We start from the raw sequence: 19,528 nt of genomic DNA, 5'->3' as shown, positions 1-19,528 counted from the left end.
TCCTGGTGACATGTTACTTTACTATACAGGCCCTGGTGACATGTTACTCTACTATACAGTCCCTGGTGACATGCTACTTTACTATACAGGCCCTGGTGACATGTTACTTTACTATACAGGACCTGGTGACATGTTACTCTACTATACAGGCCCTGGTGGCCTGTTACTTGACTATACAGGCCCTGGTGACATGCTACTTTACTATACAGTCCCTTTTGACATGCTACTTTACTATACAGGCCCTGTTGACAGCATGTTACTTTACTATACAGGCCGTGGTGACATGTCACTTTACTAAACAGGCCCTGGTGACCTGTTACTTGACTATACAGGCCCTGGTGACATGCTACTTTACTATACAGGCCCTGGTGACATGTTACTTTACTATACAGGCCCTGGTGACATGTTACTTTATTATACAGGCCCTGGTGACAATATGTTACTGCACTAGAAAGGCCCTGGTGACATGTTACTTTACTATACAGGACCTGGTGACATGTTACTCTACTATACAGGCCCTGGTGACATGCTACCTTACTATACAGGCCCTGGTGACATGTTACTTGACTATACAGGCCCTGGTGACATGCTACTTTACTATACAGGCCCTGGTGACATGTTACTTTACTATACAGGCCCTGGTGACATGTTACTTTATTATACAGGCCCTGGTGACAATATGTTACTGCACTAGAAAGGCCCTGGTGACATGTTACTTTAATATACAGTCCCTGGTGACAACATGTTACCTTACTATACAGGCCCTGGGGACAACAATTTACTTTACTATACAGGCCCGGGTGACATGTTACTTTACTATACATGCCCTGGTGACATGTTACTTTACTATACAGGCCCTGGTGACATGTTACTTTACTATACATGCCCTGGTGACATGTTACTTTACTATACAGGCCCTGGTGACATTTTACTTTACTATACAGGCCCTGGTGACAACATTATACCTTACTATACAGGCCCTGGTGACATGTTACTTTACTCTACAGGCCCTGGTGACATGTTACTTTACTATACAGGCCCTGGTGACATGTTACTCTACTATACAGTCCCTGGTGACATGCTACTTTACTATACAGGCCCTGGTGACATGTTACTTTACTATACAGGCCCTGTTGACATGTTACTTTACTATACAGGCCCTGGTGACATGTTACTTTACTATACAGGCCCTGGTGACATGCTACTTTACTATACAGGCCCTGGTGACAGCATGTTACTTTTCTATACAGGCCATGGTGACATGCTACTTTACTATACAGGAACTGGTGACAACATGTTACTTTACTATACAGGTCCTGGTGACATGTTACTTTACTATACAGGCCCTGGTGACATGTTACTCTACTATACAGTCCCTGGTGACATGCTACTTTACTATACAGGCCCTGGTGACATGCTACTTTACTATACAGGCCCTGGTGACAGCATGTTACTTTACTATACAGGCCCTGGTGACATGTTACTTTACTATTCAGGCCCTGGTGACATGTTACCCTACTATACAGAACCTGGTGACATGCTACTTTACTATACAGGCCCTGGTGACAGCATGTTACTTTACTATACAGGCCCTGGTGACATGCTACTTTACTATACAGGCCCTGGTGACATGTTACTTTACTATACAGGCCCTGGTGACATGTTACTTTACTATACAGGCCCTGGTGACATGTTACTTTACTTTACAGGCCCTGGTGACAAAATGTTTCTTTACTATACAGGCCCTGGTGACATGTTGCTTTACTAAACAGGCACTGGTGACAACATGTTACTTTACTATACAGGCCCTGGTGACATGCTACTTTACTATACAGTCCCTTTTGACATGCTACTTTACTATACAGGCCCTGTTGACAGCATGTTACTTTACTATACAGGCCGTGGTGACATGTCACTTTACTAAACAGGCCCTGGTGACCTGTTACTTGACTATACAGGCCCTGGTGACATGCTACTTTACTATACAGGCCCTGGTGACATGTTACTTTACTATACAGGCCCTGGTGACAACATTTTACCTTAATATACAGGCCCTGGTGACATGTTACTTTACTATACAGGCCCTGGTGACATGTTACTTTACTCTACAGGCCCTGGTGACATGTTACTTTACTATACAGGCCCTGGTGACAACATGTTACCTTACTATACAGGCCCTGGTGACAACATGTTACTTTACTTTACAGGCCCTGGTGACATGTTACTTTACTATACAGGCCCTGGTGACATGTTACTTTACTATACAGGCCCTGGTGACAAAATGTTTCTTTACTATACAGGCCCTGGTGACATGTTGCTTTACTATACAGGCACTGGTGACAACATGTTACTTTACTATACAGGCCCTGGTGACATGCTACTTTACTATACAGGCCCTGGTGACATGTTACTCTACTATACAGTCCCTGGTGACATTCTACTTTACTATACAGGCCCTGGTGACATGCTACTTTACTATACAGGCCCTGTTGACAGCATGTTACTTTACTATACAGGCCGTGGTGACATGTCACTTTACTAAACAGGCCCTGGTGACCTGTTACTTGACTATACAGGCCCTGGTGACATGCTACTTTACTATACAGGCCCTGTTGACATGTTACTTTACTATACAGGCCCTGGTGACATGTTACTTTACTATACAGTCCCTGGTGACATGCTACTTTACTATACAGGCCCTGGTGACAGCATGTTACTTTTCTATACAGGCCATGGTGACATGCTACTTTACTATACAGGAACTGGTGACAACATGTTACTTTACTATACAGGTCCTGGTGACATGTTACTTTACTATACAGGCCCTGGTGACATGTTACTCTACTATACAGTCCCTGGTGACATGCTACTTTACTATACAGGCCCTGGTGACATGCTACTTTACTATACAGGCCCTGGTGACAGCATGTTACTTTACTATACAGGCCCTGGTGACATGTTACTTTACTATTCAGGCCCTGGTGACATGTTACTCTACTATACAGAACCTGGTGACATGCTACTTTACTATACAGGCCCTGGTGACAGCATGTTACTTTACTATACAGGCCCTGGTGACATGCTACTTTACTATACAGGCCTTGGTGACATGTTACTTTACTATACAGGCCCTGGTGACATGTTACTTTACTATACAGGCCCTGGTGACATGTTACTTTACTATACAGGCCCTGGTGACAAAATGTTTCTTTAATATACAGGCCCTGGTGACATGTTGCTTTACTATACAGGCACTGGTGACAACATGTTACTTTACTATACAGGCCCTGGTGACATGCTACTTTACTATACAGTCCCTTTTGACATGCTACTTTACTATACAGGCCCTGGTGACATGCTACTTTACTATACAGGCCCTGTTGACAGCATGTTACTTTACTATACAGGCCGTGGTGACATGTCACTTTACTAAACAGGCCCTGGTGACCTGTTACTTGACTATACAGGCCCTGGTGACATGCTACTTTACTATACAGGCCCTGGTGACATGTTACTTTACTATACAGGCCCTGGTGACATGTTACTTTACTATACAGGCCCTGGTGACATGTTACTTTACTATACAGGCCCTGGTGACAAAATGTTTCTTTAATATACAGGCCCTGGTGACATGTTGCTTTACTATACAGGCACTGGTGACAACATGTTACTTTACTATACAGGCCCTGGTGACATGTTGCTTTACTATACAGGCACTGGTGACAACATGTTACTTTACTATACAGGCCCTGGTGACATGCTACTTTACTATACAGGCCCTGGTGACATGTTACTCTACTATACAGTCCCTGGTGACATTCTACTTTACTATACAGGCCCTGGTGACATGCTACTTTACTATACAGGCCCTGTTGACAGCATGTTACTTTACTATACAGGCCGTGGTGACATGTCACTTTACTAAACAGGCCCTGGTGACCTGTTACTTGACTATACAGGCCCTGGTGACATGCTACTTTACTATACAGGCACTGTTGACATGTTACTTTACTATACAGGCCCTGGTGACATGTTACTTTACTATACAGGCCCTGGTGACATGCTACTTTACTATACAGGCCCTGGTGACAGCATGTTACTTTTCTATACAGGCCATGGTGACATGCTACTTTACTATACAGGAACTGGTGACAACATGTTACTTTACTATACAGGTCCTGGTGACATGTTACTTTACTATACAGGCCCTGGTGACATGTTACTCTACTATACAGTCCCTGGTGACATGCTACTTTACTATACAGGCCCTGGTGACATGCTACTTTACTATACAGGCCCTGGTGACAGCATGTTACTCTACTATACAGAACCTGGTGACATGCTACTTTACTATACAGGCCCTGGTGACAGCATGTTACTTTACTATACAGGCCCTGGTGACATGCTACTTTACTATACAGGCCCTGGTGACATGTTACTTTACTATACAGGCCCTGGTGACATGTTACTTTACTATACAGGCCCTGGTGACATGTTACTTTACTATACAGGCCCTGGTGACAAAATGTTTCTTTAATATACAGGCCCTGGTGACATGTTGCTTTACTATACAGGCACTGGTGACAACATGTTACTTTACTATACAGGCCCTGGTGACATGCTACTTTACTATACAGTCCCTTTTGACATGCTACTTTACTATACAGGCCCTGGTGACATGCTACTTTACTATACAGGCCCTGTTGACAGCATGTTACTTTACTATACAGGCCGTGGTGACATGTCACTTTACTAAACAGGCCCTGGTGACCTGTTACTTGACTATACAGGCCCTGGTGACATGCTACTTTACTATACAGGCCCTGGTGACATGTTACTTTACTATACAGGCCCTGGTGACATGTTACTTTACTATACAGGCCCTGGTGACATGTTACTTTACTATACAGGCCCTGGTGACAAAAATGTTTCTTTAATATACAGGCCCTGGTGACATGTTGCTTTACTATACAGGCACTGGTGACAACATGTTACTTTACTATACAGGCCCTGGTGACATGTTGCTTTACTATACAGGCACTGGTGACAACATGTTACTTTACTATACAGGCCCTGGTGACATGCTACTTTACTATACAGGCCCTGGTGACATGTTACTCTACTATACAGTCCCTGGTGACATTCTACTTTACTATACAGGCCCTGGTGACATGCTACTTTACTATACAGGCCCTGTTAACAGCATGTTACTTTACTATACAGGCCGTGGTGACATGTCACTTTACTAAACAGGCCCTGGTGACCTGTTACTTGACTATACAGGCCCTGGTGACATGCTACTTTACTATACAGGCCCTGTTGACATGTTACTTTACTATACAGGCCCTGGTGACATGTTACTTTACTATACAGGCCCTGGTGACATGCTACTTTACTATACAGGCCCTGGTGACAGCATGTTACTTTTCTATACAGGCCATGGTGACATGCTACTTTACTATACAGGAACTGGTGACAACATGTTACTTTACTATACAGGTCCTGGTGACATGTTACTTTACTATACAGGCCCTGGTGACATGTTACTCTACTATACAGTCCCTGGTGACATGCTACTTTACTATACAGGCCCTGGTGACATGCTACTTTACTATACAGGCCCTGGTGACAAAATGTTTCTTTAATATACAGGCCCTGGTGACATGTTGCTTTACTATACAGGCACTGGTGACAACATGTTACTTTACTATACAGGCCCTGGTGACATGTTGCTTTACTATACAGGCACTGGTGACAACATGTTACTTTACTATACAGGCCCTGGTGACATGCTACTTTACTATACAGGCCCTGGTGACATGTTACTCTACTATACAGTCCCTGGTGACATTCTACTTTACTATACAGGCCCTGGTGACATGCTACTTTACTATACAGGCCCTGTTGACAGCATGTTACTTTACTATACAGGCCGTGGTGACATGTCACTTTACTAAACAGGCCCTGGTGACCTGTTACTTGACTATACAGGCCCTGGTGACATGCTACTTTACTATACAGGCCCTGTTGACATGTTACTTTACTATACAGGCCCTGGTGACATGTTACTTTACTATACAGGCCCTGGTGACATGCTACTTTACTATACAGGCCCTGGTGACAGCATGTTACTTTACTATACAGGCCATGGTGACATGCTACTTTACTATACAGGAACTGGTGACAACATGTTACTTTACTATACAGGTCCTGGTGACATGTTACTTTACTATACAGGCCCTGGTGACATGTTACTCTACTATACAGTCCCTGGTGACATGCTACTTTACTATACAGGCCCTGGTGACATGCTACTTTACTATACAGGCCCTGGTGACAGCATGTTACTCTACTATACAGAACCTGGTGACATGCTACTTTACTATACAGGCCCTGGTGACAGCATGTTACTTTACTATACAGGCCCTGGTGACATGCTACTTTACTATACAGGCCCTGGTGACATGTTACTTTACTATACAGGCCCTGGTGACATGTTACTTTACTATACAGGCCCTGGTGACATGCTACTTTACTATACAGGCCCTGGTGACAGCAGGTTACTTTAGTATACAGGCCCTGATGACATGCTACTTTACTATACAGGAACTGGTGACATGTTACTTTACTATACAGGTCCTGGTGACATGTTACTTTACTATACAGGCCCTAGTGACATGTTACTCTACTATACAGTCCCTGGTGACATGCTACTTTACTATACAGGCCCTGGTGACATGCTACTTTACGATACAGGCCCTGGTGACAGCATGTTACTTTACTATACAGGCCCTGGTGACATGTTACTTTACTATTCAGGCCCTGGTGACATGTTACTCTACTATACAGAACCTGGTGACATGTTACTTTACTATACAGGCCCTGGTGACAACATGTTACCTTACTATACAGGCCCTGGTGACAACATGCTACTTTACTATACAGGCCCTGGTGACCTGTTACTTGACTATACAGGCCCTGGTGACATGCTACTTTACTATACAGGCCCTGGTGACATGTTACTTTACTATACAGGACCTGGTGACATGTTACTCTACTATACAGGCCCTGGTGACATGCTACTTTACTATACAGGCCCTGGTGACATGTTACTCTACTATACAGAACCTGGTGACATGTTTCTTTACTATACAGGTCCTGGTGACATGTTACTTTACTATACAGGCCCTGGTGACATGTTACTCTACTATACAGTCCCTGGTGACATGCTACTTTACTATACAGGCCCTGGTGACATGTTACTTTACTATACAGGACCTGGTGACATGTTACTCTACTATACAGGCCCTGGTGGCCTGTTACTTGACTATACAGGCCCTGGTGACATGCTACTTTACTATACAGTCCCTTTTGACATGCTACTTTACTATACAGGCCCTGTTGACAGCATGTTACTTTACTATACAGGCCGTGGTGACATGTCACTTTACTAAACAGGCCCTGGTGACCTGTTACTTGACTATACAGGCCCTGGTGACATGCTACTTTACTATACAGGCCCTGGTGACATGTTACTTTACTATACAGGCCCTGGTGACATGTTACTTTATTATACAGGCCCTGGTGACAATATGTTACTGCACTAGAAAGGCCCTGGTGACATGTTACTTTACTATACAGGACCTGGTGACATGTTACTCTACTATACAGGCCCTGGTGACATGCTACCTTACTATACAGGCCCTGGTGACATGTTACTTGACTATACAGGCCCTGGTGACATGCTACTTTACTATACAGGCCCTGGTGACATGTTACTTTACTATACAGGCCCTGGTGACATGTTACTTTATTATACAGGCCCTGGTGACAATATGTTACTGCACTAGAAAGGCCCTGGTGACATGTTACTTTAATATACAGTCCCTGGTGACAACATGTTACCTTACTATACAGGCCCTGGTGACAACATTATACCTTACTATACAGGCCCTGGTGACATGTTACTTTACTCTACAGGCCCTGGTGACATGTTACTTTACTATACAGGCCCTGGTGACATGTTACTCTACTATACAGTCCCTGGTGACATGCTACTTTACTATACAGGCCCTGGTGACATGTTACTTTACTATACAGGCCCTGTTGACATGTTACTTTACTATACAGGCCCTGGTGACATGTTACTTTACTATACAGGCCCTGGTGACATGCTACTTTACTATACAGGCCCTGGTGACAGCATGTTACTTTTCTATACAGGCCATGGTGACATGCTACTTTACTATACAGGAACTGGTGACAACATGTTACTTTACTATACAGGTCCTGGTGACATGTTACTTTACTATACAGGCCCTGGTGACATGTTACTCTACTATACAGTCCCTGGTGACATGCTACTTTACTATACAGGCCCTGGTGACATGCTACTTTACTATACAGGCCCTGGTGACAGCATGTTACTTTACTATACAGGCCCTGGTGACATGTTACTTTACTATTCAGGCCCTGGTGACATGTTACCCTACTATACAGAACCTGGTGACATGCTACTTTACTATACAGGCCCTGGTGACAGCATGTTACTTTACTATACAGGCCCTGGTGACATGCTACTTTACTATACAGGCCCTGGTGACATGTTACTTTACTATACAGGCCCTGGTGACATGTTACTTTACTATACAGGCCCTGGTGACATGTTACTTTACTTTACAGGCCCTGGTGACAAAATGTTTCTTTACTATACAGGCCCTGGTGACATGTTGCTTTACTAAACAGGCACTGGTGACAACATGTTACTTTACTATACAGGCCCTGGTGACATGCTACTTTACTATACAGTCCCTTTTGACATGCTACTTTACTATACAGGCCCTGTTGACAGCATGTTACTTTACTATACAGGCCGTGGTGACATGTCACTTTACTAAACAGGCCCTGGTGACCTGTTACTTGACTATACAGGCCCTGGTGACATGCTACTTTACTATACAGGCCCTGGTGACATGTTACTTTACTATACAGGCCCTGGTGACAACATTTTACCTTAATATACAGGCCCTGGTGACATGTTACTTTACTATACAGGCCCTGGTGACATGTTACTTTACTCTACAGGCCCTGGTGACATGTTACTTTACTATACAGGCCCTGGTGACAACATGTTACCTTACTATACAGGCCCTGGTGACAACATGTTACTTTACTTTACAGGCCCTGGTGACATGTTACTTTACTATACAGGCCCTGGTGACATGTTACTTTACTATACAGGCCCTGGTGACAAAATGTTTCTTTACTATACAGGCCCTGGTGACATGTTGCTTTACTATACAGGCACTGGTGACAACATGTTACTTTACTATACAGGCCCTGGTGACATGCTACTTTACTATACAGGCCCTGGTGACATGTTACTCTACTATACAGTCCCTGGTGACATTCTACTTTACTATACAGGCCCTGGTGACATGCTACTTTACTATACAGGCCCTGTTGACAGCATGTTACTTTACTATACAGGCCGTGGTGACATGTCACTTTACTAAACAGGCCCTGGTGACCTGTTACTTGACTATACAGGCCCTGGTGACATGCTACTTTACTATACAGGCCCTGTTGACATGTTACTTTACTATACAGGCCCTGGTGACATGTTACTTTACTATACAGTCCCTGGTGACATGCTACTTTACTATACAGGCCCTGGTGACAGCATGTTACTTTTCTATACAGGCCATGGTGACATGCTACTTTACTATACAGGAACTGGTGACAACATGTTACTTTACTATACAGGTCCTGGTGACATGTTACTTTACTATACAGGCCCTGGTGACATGTTACTCTACTATACAGTCCCTGGTGACATGCTACTTTACTATACAGGCCCTGGTGACATGCTACTTTACTATACAGGCCCTGGTGACAGCATGTTACTTTACTATACAGGCCCTGGTGACATGTTACTTTACTATTCAGGCCCTGGTGACATGTTACTCTACTATACAGAACCTGGTGACATGCTACTTTACTATACAGGCCCTGGTGACAGCATGTTACTTTACTATACAGGCCCTGGTGACATGCTACTTTACTATACAGGCCCTGGTGACATGTTACTTTACTATACAGGCCCTGGTGACATGTTACTTTACTATACAGGCCCTGGTGACATGCTACTTTACTATACAGTCCCTTTTGACATGCTACTTTACTATACAGGCCCTGGTGACATGCTACTTTACTATACAGGCCCTGTTGACAGCATGTTACTTTACTATACAGGCCGTGGTGACATGTCACTTTACTAAACAGGCCCTGGTGACCTGTTACTTGACTATACAGGCCCTGGTGACATGCTACTTTACTATACAGGCCCTGGTGACATGTTACTTTACTATACAGGCCCTGGTGACATGTTACTTTACTATACAGGCCCTGGTGACATGTTACTTTACTATACAGGCCCTGGTGACAAAATGTTTCTTTAATATACAGGCCCTGGTGACATGTTGCTTTACTATACAGGCACTGGTGACAACATGTTACTTTACTATACAGGCCCTGGTGACATGTTGCTTTACTATACAGGCACTGGTGACAACATGTTACTTTACTATACAGGCCCTGGTGACATGCTACTTTACTATACAGGCCCTGGTGACATGTTACTCTACTATACAGTCCCTGGTGACATTCTACTTTACTATACAGGCCCTGGTGACATGCTACTTTACTATACAGGCCCTGTTGACAGCATGTTACTTTACTATACAGGCCGTGGTGACATGTCACTTTACTAAACAGGCCCTGGTGACCTGTTACTTGACTATACAGGCCCTGGTGACATGCTACTTTACTATACAGGCCCTGTTGACATGTTACTTTACTATACAGGCCCTGGTGACATGTTACTTTACTATACAGGCCCTGGTGACATGCTACTTTACTATACAGGCCCTGGTGACAGCATGTTACTTTTCTATACAGGCCATGGTGACATGCTACTTTACTATACAGGAACTGGTGACAACATGTTACTTTACTATACAGGTCCTGGTGACATGTTACTTTACTATACAGGCCCTGGTGACATGTTACTCTACTATACAGTCCCTGGTGACATGCTACTTTACTATACAGGCCCTGGTGACATGCTACTTTACTATACAGGCCCTGGTGACAGCATGTTACTCTACTATACAGAACCTGGTGACATGCTACTTTACTATACAGGCCCTGGTGACAGCATGTTACTTTACTATACAGGCCCTGGTGACATGCTACTTTACTATACAGGCCCTGGTGACATGTTACTTTACTATACAGGCCCTGGTGACATGTTACTTTACTATACAGGCCCTGGTGACATGTTACTTTACTATACAGGCCCTGGTGACAAAATGTTTCTTTAATATACAGGCCCTGGTGACATGTTGCTTTACTATACAGGCACTGGTGACAACATGTTACTTTACTATACAGGCCCTGGTGACATGCTACTTTACTATACAGTCCCTTTTGACATGCTACTTTACTATACAGGCCCTGGTGACATGCTACTTTACTATACAGGCCCTGTTGACAGCATGTTACTTTACTATACAGGCCGTGGTGACATGTCACTTTACTAAACAGGCCCTGGTGACCTGTTACTTGACTATACAGGCCCTGGTGACATGCTACTTTACTATACAGGCCCTGGTGACATGTTACTTTACTATACAGGCCCTGGTGACATGTTACTTTACTATACAGGCCCTGGTGACATGTTACTTTACTATACAGGCCCTGGTGACAAAAATGTTTCTTTAATATACAGGCCCTGGTGACATGTTGCTTTACTATACAGGCACTGGTGACAACATGTTACTTTACTATACAGGCCCTGGTGACATGTTGCTTTACTATACAGGCACTGGTGACAACATGTTACTTTACTATACAGGCCCTGGTGACATGCTACTTTACTATACAGGCCCTGGTGACATGTTACTCTACTATACAGTCCCTGGTGACATTCTACTTTACTATACAGGCCCTGGTGACATGCTACTTTACTATACAGGCCCTGTTAACAGCATGTTACTTTACTATACAGGCCGTGGTGACATGTCACTTTACTAAACAGGCCCTGGTGACCTGTTACTTGACTATACAGGCCCTGGTGACATGTTACTTTACTCTACAGGCCCTGGTGACATGTTACTTTACTATACAGGCCCTGGTGACAACATGTTACCTTACTATACAGGCCCTGGTGACAACATGTTACTTTACTTTACAGGCCCTGGTGACATGTTACTTTACTATACAGGCCCTGGTGACATGTTACTTTACTATACAGGCCCTGGTGACAAAATGTTTCTTTACTATACAGGCCCTGGTGACATGTTGCTTTACTATACAGGCACTGGTGACAACATGTTACTTTACTATACAGGCCCTGGTGACATGCTACTTTACTATACAGGCCCTGGTGACATGTTACTCTACTATACAGTCCCTGGTGACATTCTACTTTACTATACAGGCCCTGGTGACATGCTACTTTACTATACAGGCCCTGTTGACAGCATGTTACTTTACTATACAGGCCGTGGTGACATGTCACTTTACTAAACAGGCCCTGGTGACCTGTTACTTGACTATACAGGCCCTGGTGACATGCTACTTTACTATACAGGCCCTGTTGACATGTTACTTTACTATACAGGCCCTGGTGACATGTTACTTTACTATACAGTCCCTGGTGACATGCTACTTTACTATACAGGCCCTGGTGACAGCATGTTACTTTTCTATACAGGCCATGGTGACATGCTACTTTACTATACAGGAACTGGTGACAACATGTTACTTTACTATACAGGTCCTGGTGACATGTTACTTTACTATACAGGCCCTGGTGACATGTTACTCTACTATACAGTCCCTGGTGACATGCTACTTTACTATACAGGCCCTGGTGACATGCTACTTTACTATACAGGCCCTGGTGACAGCATGTTACTTTACTATACAGGCCCTGGTGACATGTTACTTTACTATTCAGGCCCTGGTGACATGTTACTCTACTATACAGAACCTGGTGACATGCTACTTTACTATACAGGCCCTGGTGACAGCATGTTACTTTACTATACAGGCCCTGGTGACATGCTACTTTACTATACAGGCCCTGGTGACATGTTACTTTACTATACAGGCCCTGGTGACATGTTACTTTACTATACAGGCCCTGGTGACATGCTACTTTACTATACAGTCCCTTTTGACATGCTACTTTACTATACAGGCCCTGGTGACATGCTACTTTACTATACAGGCCCTGTTGACAGCATGTTACTTTACTATACAGGCCGTGGTGACATGTCACTTTACTAAACAGGCCCTGGTGACCTGTTACTTGACTATACAGGCCCTGGTGACATGCTACTTTACTATACAGGCCCTGGTGACATGTTACTTTACTATACAGGCCCTGGTGACATGTTACTTTACTATACAGGCCCTGGTGACATGTTACTTTACTATACAGGCCCTGGTGACAAAATGTTTCTTTAATATACAGGCCCTGGTGACATGTTGCTTTACTATACAGGCACTGGTGACAACATGTTACTTTACTATACAGGCCCTGGTGACATGTTGCTTTACTATACAGGCACTGGTGACAACATGTTACTTTACTATACAGGCCCTGGTGACATGCTACTTTACTATACAGGCCCTGGTGACATGTTACTCTACTATACAGTCCCTGGTGACATTCTACTTTACTATACAGGCCCTGGTGACATGCTACTTTACTATACAGGCCCTGTTGACAGCATGTTACTTTACTATACAGGCCGTGGTGACATGTCACTTTACTAAACAGGCCCTGGTGACCTGTTACTTGACTATACAGGCCCTGGTGACATGCTACTTTACTATACAGGCCCTGTTGACATGTTACTTTACTATACAGGCCCTGGTGACATGTTACTTTACTATACAGGCCCTGGTGACATGCTACTTTACTATACAGGCCCTGGTGACAGCATGTTACTTTTCTATACAGGCCATGGTGACATGCTACTTTACTATACAGGAACTGGTGACAACATGTTACTTTACTATACAGGTCCTGGTGACATGTTACTTTACTATACAGGCCCTGGTGACATGTTACTCTACTATACAGTCCCTGGTGACATGCTACTTTACTATACAGGCCCTGGTGACATGCTACTTTACTATACAGGCCCTGGTGACAGCATGTTACTCTACTATACAGAACCTGGTGACATGCTACTTTACTATACAGGCCCTGGTGACAGCATGTTACTTTACTATACAGGCCCTGGTGACATGCTACTTTACTATACAGGCCCTGGTGACATGTTACTTTACTATACAGGCCCTGGTGACATGTTACTTTACTATACAGGCCCTGGTGACATGTTACTTTACTATACAGGCCCTGGTGACAAAATGTTTCTTTAATATACAGGCCCTGGTGACATGTTGCTTTACTATACAGGCACTGGTGACAACATGTTACTTTACTATACAGGCCCTGGTGACATGCTACTTTACTATACAGTCCCTTTTGACATGCTACTTTACTATACAGGCCCTGGTGACATGCTACTTTACTATACAGGCCCTGTTGACAGCATGTTACTTTACTATACAGGCCGTGGTGACATGTCACTTTACTAAACAGGCCCTGGTGACCTGTTACTTGACTATACAGGCCCTGGTGACATGCTACTTTACTATACAGGCCCTGGTGACATGTTACTTTACTATACAGGCCCTGGTGACATGTTACTTTACTATACAGGCCCTGGTGACATGTTACTTTACTATACAGGCCCTGGTGACAAAAATGTTTCTTTAATATACAGGCCCTGGTGACATGTTGCTTTACTATACAGGCACTGGTGACAACATGTTACTTTACTATACAGGCCCTGGTGACATGTTGCTTTACTATACAGGCACTGGTGACAACATGTTACTTTACTATACAGGCCCTGGTGACATGCTACTTTACTATACAGGCCCTGGTGACATGTTACTCTACTATACAGTCCCTGGTGACATTCTACTTTACTATACAGGCCCTGGTGACATGCTACTTTACTATACAGGCCCTGTTAACAGCATGTTACTTTACTATACAGGCCGTGGTGACATGTCACTTTACTAAACAGGCCCTGGTGACCTGTTACTTGACTATACAGGCCCTGGTGACATGCTACTTTACTATACAGGCCCTGTTGACATGTTACTTTACTATACAGGCCCTGGTGACATGTTACTTTACTATACAGGCCCTGGTGACATGCTACTTTACTATACAGGCCCTGGTGACAGCATGTTACTTTTCTATACAGGCCATGGTGACATGCTACTTTACTATACAGGAACTGGTGACAACATGTTACTTTACTATACAGGTCCTGGTGACATGTTACTTTACTATACAGGCCCTGGTGACATGTTACTCTACTATACAGTCCCTGGTGACATGCTACTTTACTATACAGGCCCTGGTGACATGCTACTTTACTATACAGGCCCTGGTGACAAAATGTTTCTTTAATATACAGGCCCTGGTGACATGTTGCTTTACTATACAGGCACTGGTGACAACATGTTACTTTACTATACAGGCCCTGGTGACATGTTGCTTTACTATACAGGCACTGGTGACAACATGTTACTTTACTATACAGGCCCTGGTGACATGCTACTTTACTATACAGGCCCTGGTGACATGTTACTCTACTATACAGTCCCTGGTGACATTCTACTTTACTATACAGGCCCTGGTGACATGCTACTTTACTATACAGGCCCTGTTGACAGCATGTTACTTTACTATACAGGCCGTGGTGACATGTCACTTTACTAAACAGGCCCTGGTGACCTGTTACTTGACTATACAGGCCCTGGTGACATGCTACTTTACTATACAGGCCCTGTTGACATGTTACTTTACTATACAGGCCCTGGTGACATGTTACTTTACTATACAGGCCCTGGTGACATGCTACTTTACTATACAGGCCCTGGTGACAGCATGTTACTTTTCTATACAGGCCATGGTGACATGCTACTTTACTATACAGGAACTGGTGACAACATGTTACTTTACTATACAGGTCCTGGTGACATGTTACTTTACTATACAGGCCCTGGTGACATGTTACTCTACTATACAGTCCCTGGTGACATGCTACTTTACTATACAGGCCCTGGTGACATGCTACTTTACTATACAGGCCCTGGTGACAGCATGTTACTCTACTATACAGAACCTGGTGACATGCTACTTTACTATACAGGCCCTGGTGACAGCATGTTACTTTACTATACAGGCCCTGGTGACATGCTACTTTACTATACAGGCCCTGGTGACATGTTACTTTACTATACAGGCCCTGGTGACATGTTACTTTACTATACAGGCCCTGGTGACATGTTACTTTACTATACAGGCCCTGGTGACAAAATGTTTCTTTAATATACAGGCCCTGGTGACATGTTGCTTTACTATACAGGCACTGGTGACAACATGTTACTTTACTATACAGGCCCTGGTGACATGCTACTTTACTATACAGTCCCTTTTGACATGCTACTTTACTATACAGGCCCTGGTGACATGCTACTTTACTATACAGGCCCTGTTGACAGCATGTTACTTTACTATACAGGCCGTGGTGACATGTCACTTTACTAAACAGGCCCTGGTGACCTGTTACTTGACTATACAGGCCCTGGTGACATGCTACTTTACTATACAGGCCCTGGTGACATGTTACTTTACTATACAGGCCCTGGTGACATGTTACTTTACTATACAGGCCCTGGTGACATGTTACTTTACTATACAGGCCCTGGTGACAAAAATGTTTCTTTAATATACAGGCCCTGGTGACATGTTGCTTTACTATACAGGCACTGGTGACAACATGTTACTTTACTATACAGGCCCTGGTGACATGTTGCTTTACTATACAGGCACTGGTGACAACATGTTACTTTACTATACAGGCCCTGGTGACATGCTACTTTACTATACAGGCCCTGGTGACATGTTACTCTACTATACAGTCCCTGGTGACATTCTACTTTACTATACAGGCCCTGGTGACATGCTACTTTACTATACAGGCCCTGTTAACAGCATGTTACTTTACTATACAGGCCGTGGTGACATGTCACTTTACTAAACAGGCCCTGGTGACCTGTTACTTTACTATACAGGCCCTGGTGACATGTTACTTTACTATACAGGCCCTGGTGACATGCTACTTTACTATACAGGCCCTGGTGACAGCATGTTACTTTTCTATACAGGCCATGGTGACATGCTACTTTACTATACAGGAACTGGTGACAACATGTTACTTTACTATACAGGTCCTGGTGACATGTTACTTTACTATACAGGCCCTGGTGACATGTTACTCTACTATACAGTCCCTGGTGACATGCTACTTTACTATACAGGCCCTGGTGACATGCTACTTTACTATACAGGCCCTGGTGACAAAATGTTTCTTTAATATACAGGCCCTGGTGACATGTTGCTTTACTATACAGGCACTGGTGACAACATGTTACTTTACTATACAGGCCCTGGTGACATGCTACTTTACTATACAGTCCCTTTTGACATGCTACTTTACTATACAGGCCCTGGTGACATGCTACTTTACTATACAGGCCCTGTTGACAGCATGTTACTTTACTATACAGGCCGTGGTGACATGTCACTTTACTAAACAGGCCCTGGTGACCTGTTACTTGACTATACAGGCCCTGGTGACATGCTACTTTACTATACAGGCCCTGGTGACATGTTACTTTACTATACAGGCCCTGGTGACATGTTACTTTACTCTACAGGCCCTGGTGACATGTTACTTTACTATACAGGCCCTGGTGACAACATGTTACCTTACTATACAGGCCCTGGTGACAACATGTTACTTTACTTTACAGGCCCTGGTGACATGTTACTTTACTATACAGGCCCTGGTGACATGTTACTTTACTATACAGGCCCTGGTGACAAAATGTTTCTTTACTATACAGGCCCTGGTGACATGTTGCTTTACTATACAGGCACTGGTGACAACATGTTACTTTACTATACAGGCCCTGGTGACATGCTACTTTACTATACAGGCCCTGGTGACATGTTAATCTACTATACAGTCCCTGGTGACATTCTACTTTACTATACAGGCCCTGGTGACATGCTACTTTACTATACAGGCCCTGTTGACAGCATGTTACTTTACTATACAGGCCCTGGTGACAACATTTTACCTTACTATACAGGCCCTGGTGACATGTTACTTTACTATACAGGCCATGGTGACATGTTACTTTACTCTACAGGCCCTAGTGACATGTTACTTTACTATACAGGCCCTGGTGACATGTTACTTTACTATACAGGCCCTGGTGACATGCTACTTTACTATACAGGCCCTGGTGACAGCAGGTTACTTTACTATACAGGCCCTGATGACATGCTACTTTACTATACAGGAATTGGTGACAACATGTTACTTTACTATACAGGTCCTGGTGACATGTTACTTTACTATACAGGCCCTGGTGACATGTTACTCTACTATACAGTGCCTGGTGACATGCTACTTTACTATACAGGCCCTGGTGACATGCTACTTTACGATACAGGCCCTGGTGACAGCATGTTACTTTACTATACAGGCCCTGGTGACATGTTACTTTACTATTCAGGCCCTGGTGACATGTTACTCTACTATACAGAACCTGGTGACATGTTACTTTACTATACAGGCCCTGGTGACAACATGTTACCTTACTATACAGGCCCTGGTGACAAAATTCTACTTTACTATACAGGCCCTGGTGACCTGTTACTTGACTATACAGGCCCTGGTGACATGCTATTTTACTATACAGGCCCTGGTGACATGTTACTTTACTATACAGGACCTGGTGACATGTTACTCTACTACACAGGCCCTGGTGACCTGTTACTTGACTATACAGGCCCTGGTGACATGCTACTTTACTATACAGGCCCTGGTGACCTGTTACTTGACTATACAGGCCCTGGTGACATGCTACTTTACTATACAGGCCCTGGTGACATGTTACTTTACTATACAGGACCTGGTGACATGTTACTCTATTATACAGGCCCTGGTGACATGCTACCTTACTATACAGGCCCTGGTGACATGTTACTTTACTATACAGGCCCTGGTGACATGTTACTTTACTATTCAGGCCCTGGTGACATGTTACTCTACTATACAGAACCTGGTGACATGCTACTTTACTATGCAGGCCCTGGTGACAGCATGTTACTTTACTATACAGGCCCTGGTGACATGCTACTTTACTATACAGGCCCTGGTGACATGTTACTTTACTATACAGGCCCTGGTGACATGTTACTTTACTATACAGGCCCTGGTGACATGTTACTTTACTATACAGGCCCTGGTGACAAAATGTTTCTTTAATATACAGGCCCTGGTGACATGTT

Source organism: Oncorhynchus clarkii, chromosome 22 (genome assembly GCF_045791955.1).
Source record: "Oncorhynchus clarkii lewisi isolate Uvic-CL-2024 chromosome 22, UVic_Ocla_1.0, whole genome shotgun sequence".
NCBI lineage: Eukaryota > Metazoa > Chordata > Actinopteri > Salmoniformes > Salmonidae > Oncorhynchus > Oncorhynchus clarkii.
Note: the sequence above shows the minus strand (reverse complement) of the source record.